Here is a 14,646-nt window from a genome sequence, read left to right as displayed (position 1 = left end):
ACAAAGACAGTATTCACATCAGGTGTATACAATTACACAGCCACGCCTCCTGGCGAAGTTTTGTGAAAGTAGGTGGTGTATCAGCTATGTGTATATGGTGTAATGGTCGGCCCAACCGAAAATTTGCTAAACGTCATTTCACATGATAACAAGTCCAAAAAACACTATATACAGTGGGAAACGTTGGTGAGCCCGAAACCGGGACGACCGACGTTTCCGAGGGCTGACCAGAGTTCACATCGTATATTCTACGGGCTGACAAATGACCGTTTACATATATATATATATATATATATATATATATATATATATATATATATATATATATATATATATACATATATATATATATATATATATATGTATATGTATATATATTTCAAAAAATCAACCGACAATTCAATTTTTTCATGAAGAATTCTCATTCTCATAAAATTTTTTGAAAGCCCAAATTTTGTATTATCCATTCATCAACAATGAGATCGCTTCAATGACAATGCTACCAATGTAGAATTGATAATTTATATGAAAAATATTCTTTGCTATCATTCCCACATCATCAAATAGCCGTAACTGATATATAGTGATATCGACTATCAGAAATGGCATTTAGTTATTATGTCACATATAGAATGATACAATTTCTAATGCAATATTGATGTTCATTTCCGGTAAATGGAAATCAATACAAAATGATGATGAAAATCAATGGAAAACAGATTATCTTCAGTATTCATCGGATGTTTCTATACAGGAAGGTGTATTTGATGAATATTCATAGATAGATCACTTCCCATCACAGCAAGACTGGAGAACAAGGTATTTTTTCAAGTAAAATACTTTCGTGGAGAAAAATATTTTTATTATTTGATGTTATTCATCGTTCGTTGTATTTTTTCGACAAATTCAATTCTGTATAGTTAACGCTTCATCTTTTTTTATTTTAAATCTACTAGGAACAAAAATACATAGGATTAGAAGACGTGGCAGATGCACCAAAGCAGTTCCTAAAAATATTCATCAAGATGAGACCATTTTTTTGGGAAAGTTCATTTTGGAATCATTTACTTTCGTCCTTTCTTTGAAATATTTTCACATTAGTTGTATGAATATGAAGAAGTAGAAAGCCAAAACTTTTTTCTCATGAATTAGTGTCACCGACAAATATATTTCTTTCAAGTACTTCGATAATTTCTTCACCGATAGAACATTCGCAAATCAGAACCAGGCAGAAACGGTATTCGTCCGGTTCATTGAATCCTGAACACACAATTCTGATGCCGATGAAATTGATCGACTTGTGTGTTAGCAAAAGTTGAAATATTACAGTTCAAATTTCATTTATGATAACGAACAAAAACTTTTGTCAGTTTATTTTATGCTAATTTGTTTTATGAATATCGAAACATCTTTATTCTGAATACTGGAGTCTCTTCAATTTTATGACTTTGTTCAGTCCTTACAGACCCCTTCGAAGATTACAAAAACTTGCCGTTATACTGTTTCAAAGAGACTCCGCAATGAAGAGTTATTCTCTGTTAATTAAATGACAACACCATGTAAAAAAATTCCACTAGGCCTACGGTCTAATGGAATGAAATGAGATCATATCAACTCTCCATTTCCTAATTGGGTGATCCAAAGTGAAGTATTTATTTTGTATAGCGTCCTTTATACAATGAATAATCTCGAAAATTATGCTCGATTCATGATAAAACTGTCAACGATGATCTAATTTTGCATAACTACCCACTTTCTCAACGAGAATTGTATCTTCACGTTGCAATATAGGGTGATCTGTTGAAAAGAAACCAAGTCGCTTTTTGAAGATTTGGTACTTATTTACGTTCAGAAAATGACTCAAACTTAAATTTTGAGTAAACAGTTAAATAACAAAAAAAAACAAAATACAAACAAAAATTCATTTGAGGGACACTAGGATTTGCTAGAAAATCTAAATATTATTATAATATATAACTTCATAATTTTTTAAAGCATTCGCGTATTTTGTTCACATTTCAATCATATCTAAAAGTGAATATTTCACCACTAAGAGAATATTTCAGAAATATATATTTTGAAAAATTGAAAAACTATATCATAATCTCAAACACATTCAACTTGTCAACGACAACCCTAGTCAAAATCGCAAAATAAACAATAACCTAATTAAACCCTTCAACAATATAATGAAGAAGACTTGAGTTACCGAAGTAACCATTTTGTTCATTTGATTGTTTATCATATATTCCCACATAGCAATAGATATTCCAGGAATATTTCATGAATATACATTTAAGGATATTGTATTATGCTATGAATATGCCATGGATATATATATATATCTTCTGGAGAATATTCCCTGGAAGTGCTCCTGGCGAACCTTTGATATATTTTAAGAATATTCCTTGGGAATATTCTTGGAATATCTTATAATATTCTTAGAATATCTAAGGTATATTCTATTAAGAATATTCCAGGAATAGAACCCGAGGAATATTCATAAAATATTCAGGATATTCTTAGTTTATTGTAGGAATATACAATAGAGAAACACCATAGAATATTCTTTAAATATATTTATGAATATTCTAGGAATATTTGGAATATTCCAAGAATGTGACGAGTAAACGCTATTAGGCATGTATATATTGCATTTTGATACAAGATTCACACAAGTAATAAAACACATAATATTCATAAACAAATATATTTTAAAAACAATATACACTGAAATATTTGACGTTTCAACCAATATTAAAAATAAAAAATCTAATTCAAAATATTTATTCACTGAATAAAATATTCCTGAATACTGTCATATTACAAATATTAGAAATGTATTCAAATTAGGATGTTCCTACTCTCAAACAAATGTATACTAAAAAATATACTAAAATAACAACTCTGTGAATTCATCAGCACTAATTAAAAAATAATAAATATATCATTTCATTGAAAAAGAAAAAGTGTATTACATCAAGAAATAGGTTAGGTTAGGTTTCTCACTTAGAAAAATAAACCCACAAATGAAGTATTCAAAATGAGTGGTATGATGGGTTCTTCAATGAATTTAAGTTACTTAAAGTTATTCAACCTTTGCTCACCAGAACAGTTTTCCTTATATTTGTCCAACAATGCATCAGCCAGTGTTTCAATAGTAATACCTGGAACAAAATGTACATTAACGTTCATTATCACTATTTGAAAGTGGCACAATAAAACTGGAATAAAAATCAAATAGATATTTTTCGCATAGGTTACTCATGAACATTTACAACATTTTATGACATGGAGAGCAACTTGCATTGTCTTGTTGAAAAGTAATCATTACGTTTTCAGTTCCTTGGCGCACCTGCCTGTACCAGGTACCACTCTGTTTCCTTTTGGGCAAATTGATACTATCTTGAAAACGAGTGATGAAAATTATGAAAACAAATGATACAAAAGAATGTGTCATTCACTTACTTTTCTCTATTGATGATACACAACTGAAATCACTCTAGTTCAAACATGTACTTAGTCAAACCAACAAATCCCACACACCAACTCTCCTCGAACCTAAAATGAGGTATAGTAGGTTAATCACCCTGACTTTACTATCGATACTATTGCATTTTACTTACTTTTCTTGAAGACTGAATAGATGCAACTCTCCTGTTTGAAGATCCAAAATCAAACTATTCGCTGTACTGCAAATTGGACAACCCCAAATTATAAATGGTACACTGAACGTGACAGAATTATACTTTGATAATAACACCAACACACCATGCATTACACACGCGAACCTGCCACGTCAACCGCCATGTTGAATCAAATGTCGAATTTAACGCAAACGCAAATGTACCATGCATTAAGGGACAGCCGCTTTCACAGAGCTTATTCGACTGTCTCGCGCTACACTTCAATTGACCAATGAGAAACGTTTACTCCAATTATTCACTTCCCTATTTCTCTGTTTCCAGGATTTTTCGCTTTGTAATTAAATAATTTCAAATACAAAAAGACAAATAGGATGAGAATTAACCAATTTATTGATGCAATTGGTTCATTTATTGGCCCATTCAAATTTTTTTGTCGTTTTCAACAGTTGCTGTTGGAGCAATTCATCCAGAATCTTCGCGTTGAGTTCAAAAACTGGTTAACACTATCAGGGTTATATACATTAGGTTATGCATTCGATTAATGTCTTCAAATATTTGTGTTTTCAATAATATTGAATTATTTGAATACGTTACTATAAGATAATTCAAAATTCCATTGTATAGAATATTCCAAAATATACCGTGGGGATATATTCTAAGAATATACCATATGGTATATTCGATCGACAATATTCTTAGAATATTCAAGGGAGAATAATCCATTTATAGACATTCTATGCACATTCTTTCGGGAATAATCCTGCCATATTCATTCAAGCATATTCTATGAATATTCTAAAGGCATGTATATATTCCAAGAATATTCTATGAATATTTGGAATATATACTTTCGTTTTATGATATGCAGGGAATATTCCATGAATATCTAGTGCTGTGTGGGTTGCTTATTATATTTTCTACAGCTTATCTTGTTTCGAAAATTAATGGTTGGTTTTCATTGCCTTGAATCCTGTGCAGTGGTAATACCATATTAGTTTTGAGTTATAGTGCAAGAGACTATTTGAAGATGATATAAACATATTTGGTTAAAGCAAGACTCTCGTGTAGCTGACAGAATGGTTCAGATAGATATTAGGTTCTTCAATAATATATGTCTTTATTGGCTTGGTTGAACTGAACTTTGCAGTGTTTTCTATTGGAAATAATATTTGTTACTTGTATCATTAGAATCTATTACCAAATGAGGCATGGGAAAGCGAGATGATCTGTAGGTGTTCGTTCTGAACACTCTAGTGCCCCAACTTTCAGAAACATGACAATATTCACGAATCAATTTACGAAAATACAATCTACGTCTTTATCGACGTCTTGCTGCATTGGGATTTCACAAATGGTGAGAGATAGAGAGTAGTTATAATAGGCTCACTTGACTACAAAAGGCACGTAGTCGGAAGAGTATTGGCGAAATGCGGAGCCAGCTAGGAATCGACATTAGTTGAATATATTTCTATGTAAGCAGTGTAGAAGTTAATTATTATTATATTTTATTCTCCTGCCTCCGTTGTTGAAATATGGGGGATAATAAGTGTCAGGAAAGTATTGCATAGAGTAAAACTCCATTTATTGTCTAATCATACCACTACACTCTTATTTGGTTGCTTCAGTTTCATTTCTCAATGATGCAAAAAATTGAATTTGAACAGCTGGACTTCAGAAATGCTTTCAACCATTGGTGGGACGGTAGCCTGGTGGGTTGAGGTGAGTGGTTTGCTCTACTCACTCAGTCCTCCAATGTGCGCACCGGTGGTTTGAACCGTAAGGCCGGACGATCGATTTTCACTTCCTATCGTCCAACCCGTGTTAGAAATTACACGTTGAAAGATGAGTCCTCGTTAGTCCTTAGCTCCCACAAATTTCAACTTTTGAGAGTTGTCGTTCGTAGGGAGCACAGCTGATTAACGGAAATCATATTTTAACAGAACTCATGAATTCAGTTCTCACTTTCATTAAAATATTTCATTACAATGTTCTCTTGTGGTAAATAACTTATGTGTGTCTAAATGAAATTTTTCTGCACTGAAAACATTTCCATTCGAACCTCAAACATTGAAAGCAGTACAATACCGACATATCTAGTGACTCATACCAGCTTTCAAAAAACGCGCAGGGTTGCTACTTGTACTTAGCTACACCGCATTCTTCAGGTCAATGAGTCATGAACACGTTCCTGTGGTCTACGTTTCCTGAGTGTTAGATTGGGTTGGTTAGTGAGTCTATTTAAAACTCCACCGCAACCCGCAAGAATTTATTGTGGCTCACACCTATTCAAAGGCGACAAACACTGTCTTCCGACGGTCGGAGTATCTGCATAGGATGATTCAGATGACAGTGACCTGGGAGAAGGCCTGGTCCGACGAAATTGTTTGCAGCATCCTCCTTTTTGGGTGTATCGAAATCATTCACAAAACTATTTCGTATTAAATCATACTTCCTTCGAACGTTGTCGCTCATTCTTGAAATTTCCAGCGTTCATTGAATAGTTCTGATACGATGATATGATGACAACTGACGTGACGACACAGAAGCCTGACCGCACCCTTCAGAACTGGTCATTTGTTGTTTCCTGCGGCGTAACATCATCCCCTCTATTTCTTCTGCCTAATTTTGGTGTAAGAAACTGTTTACCATCATCCCAGCATCCAACAATGCTGGATGCATTGTTTATCGTTTTGGACTAAATATGGACCTTTTCAGCCCTTCTTAGTTTGGAACAATTTTTCGTTTATTTCTGTCCTTTTTTTTTACCAGTCTTCCAGTCTCAGCCGCTTCCAGTCTCTGATATCGCGCAGACATTTTCTGTGAACTTAGGCACTTATGCATCTTTTCCTGCTGATGAACACATTGTATATGGAATCGGATCAGAAAATCTTTAACGCGTGCTCCTGGTACCACCAGCTTGTGCAATTACTGCGTCAGGTGTTTCCCACTTTTCCCAGGCCATCCCGAAGGAGTATACGTATGCATCATCAGTCTCAGGACTGCATCTTGCATTTTAGTTTCTTTCAAATCTGAATTATCTTCTCATATCTACTCTAAAAAGTATCAATTGCTCTGACATTCATCTGCTCCATCCTCCTGCAAGTTATTTTGTTGTTGGTAATATCTCAACTGAGTTGGGTCTGGTATATTTACTTTAGGTTGTTATTGTCCGTATTGCAAGTCGAGAGCTTCCTGGAATGTATTTGCAGTATCTGACTCCCACTAATAAAGAAGCTTTCATATCCAACCATTGGCTGCTACCTCAAATTATCGAAGGTGCATGGTTCATGATGGTTGTAATTCGGAATAAGTTTTACCGTGAGATGGCCTCGTTATTGTAGTGAAGATGTTTCAACAGTGAAAAACAAATTATTTTCGGGAATTTATCAACAAGTTAGAGCTGACACTATTTCAGTAAGGTGTACGAATTCATCAAATGATGTATGAAGGCTTAACGACAAAATAACTCATATGCTGCATACATGCTGAATTAATTCGAGACCCCGACAGCCGGGCAATTAATTTTTTCATTTTCAATCATGGAAATGTACAAATTGATGACCAAATGAATGAACTCTGATTTGCATCCCGATATGTTTTGTCAGATGAAATGGAAAGCAAATGAATATAATTTTTTCGTCAACAGAAATGTATAGCTCGATATCTTCTGCTGATTCATCGACATCCAGTTCAACATGACGAGTAAACAAATATATTCACAATAACAGTATGCAAAACGAAACATATATGAAATAATTTCATTCAACTACAATAAAGTGCCGTTCAACGGGACTATTTGAATCTTCATAAAATTACCGTGTGGATAAAAAATACTAAATAAAATTCAATTCTTCGTCTCCCGTTTGCTTTCCGGCAAGTTTTCAATTAAGAATCTGCACTAACAATATTGTAAACCTGCGTAAGGATTTTCCTCAGTTCATTTTATTTAACTGAAAAGTGTTTTTTTTAATCATTATCTCGGGAATGAAACGAAGTAATTAAGATGAGTCAATAATGAATTATTGAATAGGAAACAAAAGCTATATGATTTTCCACGAGACTGTATTTTATAACGGAGAGGTCAGGGTTTCGTTCTTTTCTTTGATTAATCTTGAAATTTACCTCCCTATTATCATCAAAGATACATCATTTGGAGAAATATTGGTTGTAAATTATATCGAAACATTCGAATATTGAAAATTAACGTATTTTAAAGAAATATAAGTATCAATTCATTGTGAATTTTCATATCGTGATAAGAATTCTACCAACGAGTCCTGGTAATTTGTTTCACTTCATTGAGGAAGAATGTGAGACACGCAAAATAAAAGGATAAAAAAGATTGGACTCAAAAAAAATAACTCTCGAAAAAAAAACCAAAGTAACATTGAATGATTGAAAAGGATGACAAACAGAAAAGGGGTGATTATGATAGGAAAACTCTCTAACATACAGAGCGGAGAAATTTGCGTGCCTACTATCCGGGATCATCCCAGAATATCCTAAATCACTGTGAAATGATAAAGGGAGTTAGTTATATGTCTAGAACGATCAAAGAAATTATATGGCCTTCAATTCCTGATTCAGGAAAAATATTCCTATTTCGTATCTGTCTGAATAGCTTTCAAATTACCATATTGTATGCGACCATTTCTAAAAATCGTATGAAAATTCTTTCGGTAATTTTCGAATTTATCGCATTCAGACAGACAAACAGGGACTACCTTCCTTTGGCTAGGTATTTGTTAAACTTTGACGGAGCATGTGCTTCTTGAGTCAATACGATTATTCCATCACATATGGACGCATATATCTTTCATCACTAATCCTAAGGATTGAGTGGGGAATGGGAAAAATACCAGAGTGGTTCAAACAGAACAGGCTGGTATCTCAATCGCCACAAAAATTAAACAAGAAATGAACTTCTGGCAAAAACAATGTGCACTGATAGTGGACAAGCCATTTTAGCCTTGAACAGACAACGTGTTACCTCAGGGTTAGTACTAGAGTGCCACCAAGATTTAGCCAAAGCCTCGGAAGATAATTATATTATCATGAGGTGGGTTAAAGGGCACGACAGGAGTGAAGGTAATCGTATTGCCGACTCTTTAGCCAAGGAAGCGGCTGGACTAAGAATTTAAGGACCCAGTGACACCTACGGCCTGATGACTTCGACAATTGCGGAACTAGCCAAACGTCACACTAATGCTAAATCCCTGAAGAGATGAGATGGAATCAACAGAATCAGTCTTGCCAGGATGACCCTGGGAAGCTGGCACCTAAGAAATATCTGGCGATGACCAGGAAAAACCTACGCTCAACAGTAGGATTTCTGACTGTCCACTGTCAACTAAGGAAACACCCTTATATTATGGGGCTAGTGGACACACCTCTAAGCAGGATGTGTGAACAGAAAGATGAAACTGTCAGGCATGTCTTATGCGAGTGTCCTGAGTTATCGTCAGTAAGAGAGTGTGGTTTCGGCTTGTCTTGGGCTACACCTGCCGATATAAAGGAGAGGCCTCCTAGTGACCTGTTCACCTTTCAGGAAAGGACAGGATGAACGATGACCTAGGGGGAAAACTCCTTGGGGTGTACAATGGGTCACATGTGACATAAGTGATGTGGGCCTACACTCACCTTCCCTGCTCTACAGATACAGATACAGATCGTAAAGTTTAAATTGCAGGTAGTAGCAACTTTTTATCTCATCATTCCATACTCAACAGGGGTCAATTCACCAATAATTTAAAAATTTAGCAGGAACTTTGGATCCATCATCAAATGAAATTGCTTTCCAGCACACTGAAACTGTATCTACCGAAAACACGTTTTTGCTCAGAAGAACAAGAATGCTGTCTATCAAGAGATGACTGAACATAAAACAAAGTTAGTTTTTAGTCATATCCTGGTGATGCTGCTGCGCTATCCAAGTTAGCAATATCAGGAAATGACTGAATTTTAAACATAGTTTTCAATCTTCTGATGACGTTCACTTGGTCAGCAAAACGCAAACCGAGACACAGCATTTTTGTTCTGGTGAGGAAAAATGTTTTTAATAGTTATGAGCTAGATGTTTTAAATTCTACTTATCATTGGAACTGTGAAATCACTATTTTCGATTGAAAGATAAAACAATGATGCCATCATATTTCGTGAAACTTTTAAATCCAAATTAAATTTTCAAAGCACGGTGTGTGAGAAAAGGAACTGCATCTGATGAAAAATTCATTCAAATAAATGGGTATTGTCACAAGAAAGCTCTCAACTGGAAGTGGGAAAGAATCGTAACGTTTGAGGTAAACAAAGAAGTAGTATATTTTTACTATCAACTGCCATAGAAGGGGCATCAGATTTCAGAATTTCGAAAAATTTTTCCAATATAATCGATAATGGAAAATATTGATATCTATTAGCTTAGACAAAAACATTTTCTGAAAAAGAGTTATCGGTTCGTACTTTGTGGATGGGTATATCTCACTGGAAGAAAATATGTAAGATTTCTTCGGTAAGTTTCGAATGTATTTTACGGTGTTCCATATATAACAAGACTTAGAATGTGACTACAATAATACAGTTCACCACCACATTTCAAAACTGAGGTACCGGAATACGTCAATAATCAATTCAATCAAAAATGGATAGGTAGTGGTAGGCCTATGGCGTGGCTATATCGAATAGATTATCTACCAAGTTCCTCCAACATCTATAGAAGACATGAAACGAAGAATCACTAAAGCTTTCAGATACATACCAGAGGATATGCTGGAACGTGTAGAGAATTCGTTAAAAAAAAGACTGACATTATGTGTTGCGGAAAATGGTGGCCATTTTGAATATCTTTTGGATTCCTCTATTCATATTGAAAAAAATTTAGGTAAGTGAACGTAAATAAATGAACTTTTTGTGGTTACAAAAATTAATAAAACTGGGTAAAACTTGTAAAGTATTTATTTTTCGTATAGTATACCACTGATGAAAAATGTAGTCAAATATTGTAACATTTCATACAAATGAGAAAATACAGGGTGTTCTATTTGAAATTATGTCTGTTTGAAAATGAATGAAACTTGACCGATTTCACCGAGCACACTATTTCCGGAAGTTGAGATTCCCGAAATCATCATAGTGATGATGACTAACTATTCCTAAAAAAAAACACTTAATTGCTGTAGGCATGCGGGTGGTGAATTAAAAAAACATTGTCTGCAAAATAGGTTTTTCTGGAATAACTTGTCAATGCCGTAATGAAAATTCGTAAACGGAAATGTCTTAGAGGGTGAAAGAAATATGGAATCGAATAACGTATTCATATACTGGGTGTTCTATTCAAAAAAATATAACTTTGGTTGGCCACGCTCTGCTTAATCACCCAGTATGCAAGAAAATAATTTTTAAAGATAGTATTTATCGATATGACTGCGAAAAAAATTGAGCAAATCGAAAAATTGTTTTCCCTGATAGCAATGGACCAAAGAAATCTTGTTGACTCACCCTGTATGCACGAAATGCTTGAGGTAACTAACGTATGTATTCGATGAGAATTAATATCGTATTCATCTAATTAGCTTTCGATTACCACACAAACATTAAAATGGATATAGTCAGCTGATGGTATATGTATATCATTTGAAGATTCAATAAGCATAGGTATACACCATTAGGAATATTTTTGTAGACATACAAAGGAAGAGCAATAAGCAGTGATGTATTTTGTTATATCCTAAAGGGTTCGATGAAAGCTCGCGATGAAAGTAGCACCACCGCCCCAATTTTTCATGGATAACATCGACATATTTCAACTAATTCACACAAAACATCAATAAAGTTACATATTAACTTTTCTCTTGAATCACTCTGTTCACTGGTGAAAACCGTATGAAAATCCGTTTGCCGAATTTTCAGTTTATCGCGTGCAGACAGACAGATAGACACACAACCAGACATACGCGGTAGAGTGACATGTTTTAAATTCATAGATAAGGTCTGATTTAAGCCTCATGAAGACAGTCGATGGGATATGCAGGAGTGCAAATCAATGATTTTATTATTTCTATAATATCACTATGAGATTATTCAACTATAAAACTTTTTTTGCATTGAGCTTCACCGAAAGAGAAGGAAACGATAATGTGTTGATAAAAGTTTAAAATTTCAAATATTCCAATTTTGCTCTATGTTCGGCTCTGGGGTGAATTTAAATTAAATCTCCCAGTCCAGCTGAATGAAATATTCATTCCAATTTACTTTTGAAAGCACGACATCAGATTTAGAATTGGAAAAAGGGTTTTATTGTTTGCTCTTGTGAATCCGCCCAAGGTACCTATTGAGAAAAGTGTAAGAAGCTTTGATAAATGGAATATGACTAACAAAAACCTTTCTTTGTTGAATATTATACGAATCTCTCGCGTGGAGTGGAAATGTAATAATTCCTCAATTCCATGGTTTTCTTTATTCTTCTAAAAACATGATTTTGAATATTCCGTAACGTACAAAATATTTTCCGGCAGGGTGTTCGAAGAGGTATTTGCACGATTTTTGCAATTGTTCGAAGATTGGTGTGTAGAAAATGTAACTGAAAGAAGTTCTAGAATAATAATTTCTGGTGATTTCAATTTAAACGTTTTAGAATCAAATACAAATACTTTAAGACAAGAACTTTATGGATGACGTGGGTTTTTCGAACTCAATTGATGAGGTAACACATTTAACTGCTACAGGAGGGTCACTGATAGATTTAGTTTTCATAAATACTGACATAGATGTTACTGTATTTGATTCATCAATATAAAAATAGCGTTACCGACCATTTTACCAAAAGACACAAAAACAGTCAAAATTGAAACTAGGGGAAAAAAACATTGATCATGAACTGAATGAGTCAAAACTCATTCAAATCAAAGATATAAACATGTATTGTTGATATTGAATGTCGCTCAAGATCTTTCTACATTATAAGGAATTCTGGAATGAGAAGGTGAGGCAAGCTACAAAAGAAAGGGATATGAGTTACAAACAGTATACAATCAATAAAACAACGGATAACTGGAAGAAGTATAAACAAAAAAGAAATATAGCAGTGAAAACAATTAGACAGGAAAAGAAGAACTATTGAGAGACAAAGATTGAATCAAATAAATACACTGAAGACATTGATACCGAATGATAAAAAAGAATGCAATCTTATAACTATTGATTTGGGCAATGGTGGAATAATTTCTGATAGGACTTTGATACCAAATGGCCTAAACACATTTTATTTCAAAAGTATAATAAATATAACTGATGCAATTGACAACAAATTTTCTCATAGTTTTCCTATAACTGAAAGAATAACTGATAATAAATTGTCCAACTTTAGTCTTATCAATATGGTAGACCTAGAAAGAATTGTTGATTCTTTGAAAAATAAAAGTAGTCCCGATGAAATTTGTGTAGAACTTCTGAAGAAGTATTTCAGTGTCATTTTTAATCTACTGTTGAACATTATGTTCTTTAGAGAAAGGTGAACTACCAAGTGAACTAAAATTATCTACTATCATACCTATACCAAAAGGACCAAATACAAACCAAGCTATTCAATTGTGACAAATAAACATGATTAATGCTACAGCTTGAGTATTGGAAAGGGCTGTATATGAACAGATAGTGGATTATTTGGAGAGTAATAGGGTCCTTTGTGAGTAGCAATCGGGTTTTTGGAGCAAACATAGTTGTGAAACTGCGTTACAATGTGTTTTATCAAATTGAAAGAGAAGTGTGGAAATGGATCAGTATACTATTGCAGTATTTCTTGACGTTCAAAGGGCATTTGAAACTGTAGATAGATGCAGACTGATTAGAAAGATTGAAAGCGTAGTTATTGATGGAATAACACTAAACTGGATAATGAATTATCTGAGCAATAGACAGCAAAGGTTGAAACAAGAGGAAGTTTATTTGGATAGAGTGCAAAATAATATAGATGTACCCCAAGGGTCTATTTTGGAACCATGGTTATTCCTCATATATTCAAATGACCTTTTAACCATAGCAGAAGAATGTAGAATTCACTTATTGGCCGAAGATACTCTGCTGTACTTTAGTAGTGAAGATGTACATGAGTGTGTTTATACTATAAACGCTAGTCTTGAAAGGGTGTATATAGATATTGCTCTGCAAATCTGCTTATGATGAACGTAAATAAAACAACAAAATGAATTTTATTAGAAAAACATGGAGATCATAATAATGAAAATCTACCTTCACGATTGAATGACAGTAGTATAGAGAGGGTAAATGAATTCGTTACTTATGTGTAACTATTGACAGCAACTTCAAAATCAAGGAACATGCTCATCAAGTTATCAAAACGATAGCTTACAAAATCAACTATTCAAGAAGATGTTCCCCACATATGAGCCAGTGGTCTGAATTATTAGACTGCAACTCCATAATCCTTCCACATTTGAATTATTGTTCTATCATCATTCTGTTGTTTCTCGATCAAAATTAAATAAACAGACTACAAAAGATTCAGAATTATACTATGCGAATAATCTTACACTGTTCAAGGATAACAACCATAGCAAATATGTTGCAAACGCTTCAATGGCTACCAGTGAAGAAACTCTTCGAGTACCAAACACTAATTTTTATTTTTAAAATCAAAATTGGATATTCACCTCTATATCTACAAAATAAATCAACTTATGTGGCTGAAATACATGGGCATAATACTAGAAACAGAAGCAATATGAAAGCTGAAAAATATAAAAAAATCGTACACATAATTCTTTATTTAATAAAAGAGTATTTAACAAAAGATTCAGAATTATGCTATGCGAATAATCTTACAATGTTCGAGGATAACAACCATAGCAAATATGTTGCAAACGCTTCAATGGCTACCAGTGAAGAAACTCTTCGAGTACCAAACACTAATTTTTATTTTTAAAATCGAAATTGGATATTCACCTCTATATCTACAAAATAAATCAACTTATGTGGCTGAAATACT

The 14,646-nt window shown here is 33.8% G+C and overlaps 1 protein-coding gene and 1 long non-coding RNA gene across 2 annotated transcripts in view; both read right to left on the bottom strand.

Moving 5' to 3' along the window:
• The window catches only part of Epac (Exchange protein directly activated by cAMP), a 757,111-nt gene that overhangs the window by 566,746 nt on the left and 175,719 nt on the right, over nt 1-14,646 (bottom strand). The gene's annotated exons all lie outside the window — the stretch shown is intronic.
• On the bottom strand, nt 2,751-4,220 carry LOC141482317 (uncharacterized). The gene is made up of 3 exons (XR_012465457.1): nt 3,627-4,220; nt 3,469-3,561; nt 2,751-3,167 (listed from the first exon to the last, which is right to left on the bottom strand). It is a non-coding gene; the product is annotated as an uncharacterized lncRNA (long non-coding RNA).

Source organism: Leptinotarsa decemlineata, unplaced genomic scaffold (genome assembly GCF_025532065.1).
Source record: "Leptinotarsa decemlineata unplaced genomic scaffold, Ldec_3_MD MMD2_tig00001019_RagTag_RagTag, whole genome shotgun sequence".
In the NCBI taxonomy this organism is placed as follows: domain Eukaryota; kingdom Metazoa; phylum Arthropoda; class Insecta; order Coleoptera; family Chrysomelidae; genus Leptinotarsa; species Leptinotarsa decemlineata.
The sequence above is the reverse complement of the archived record's forward strand: the minus strand, read 5'-3'. Positions and strand labels throughout refer to the sequence as shown.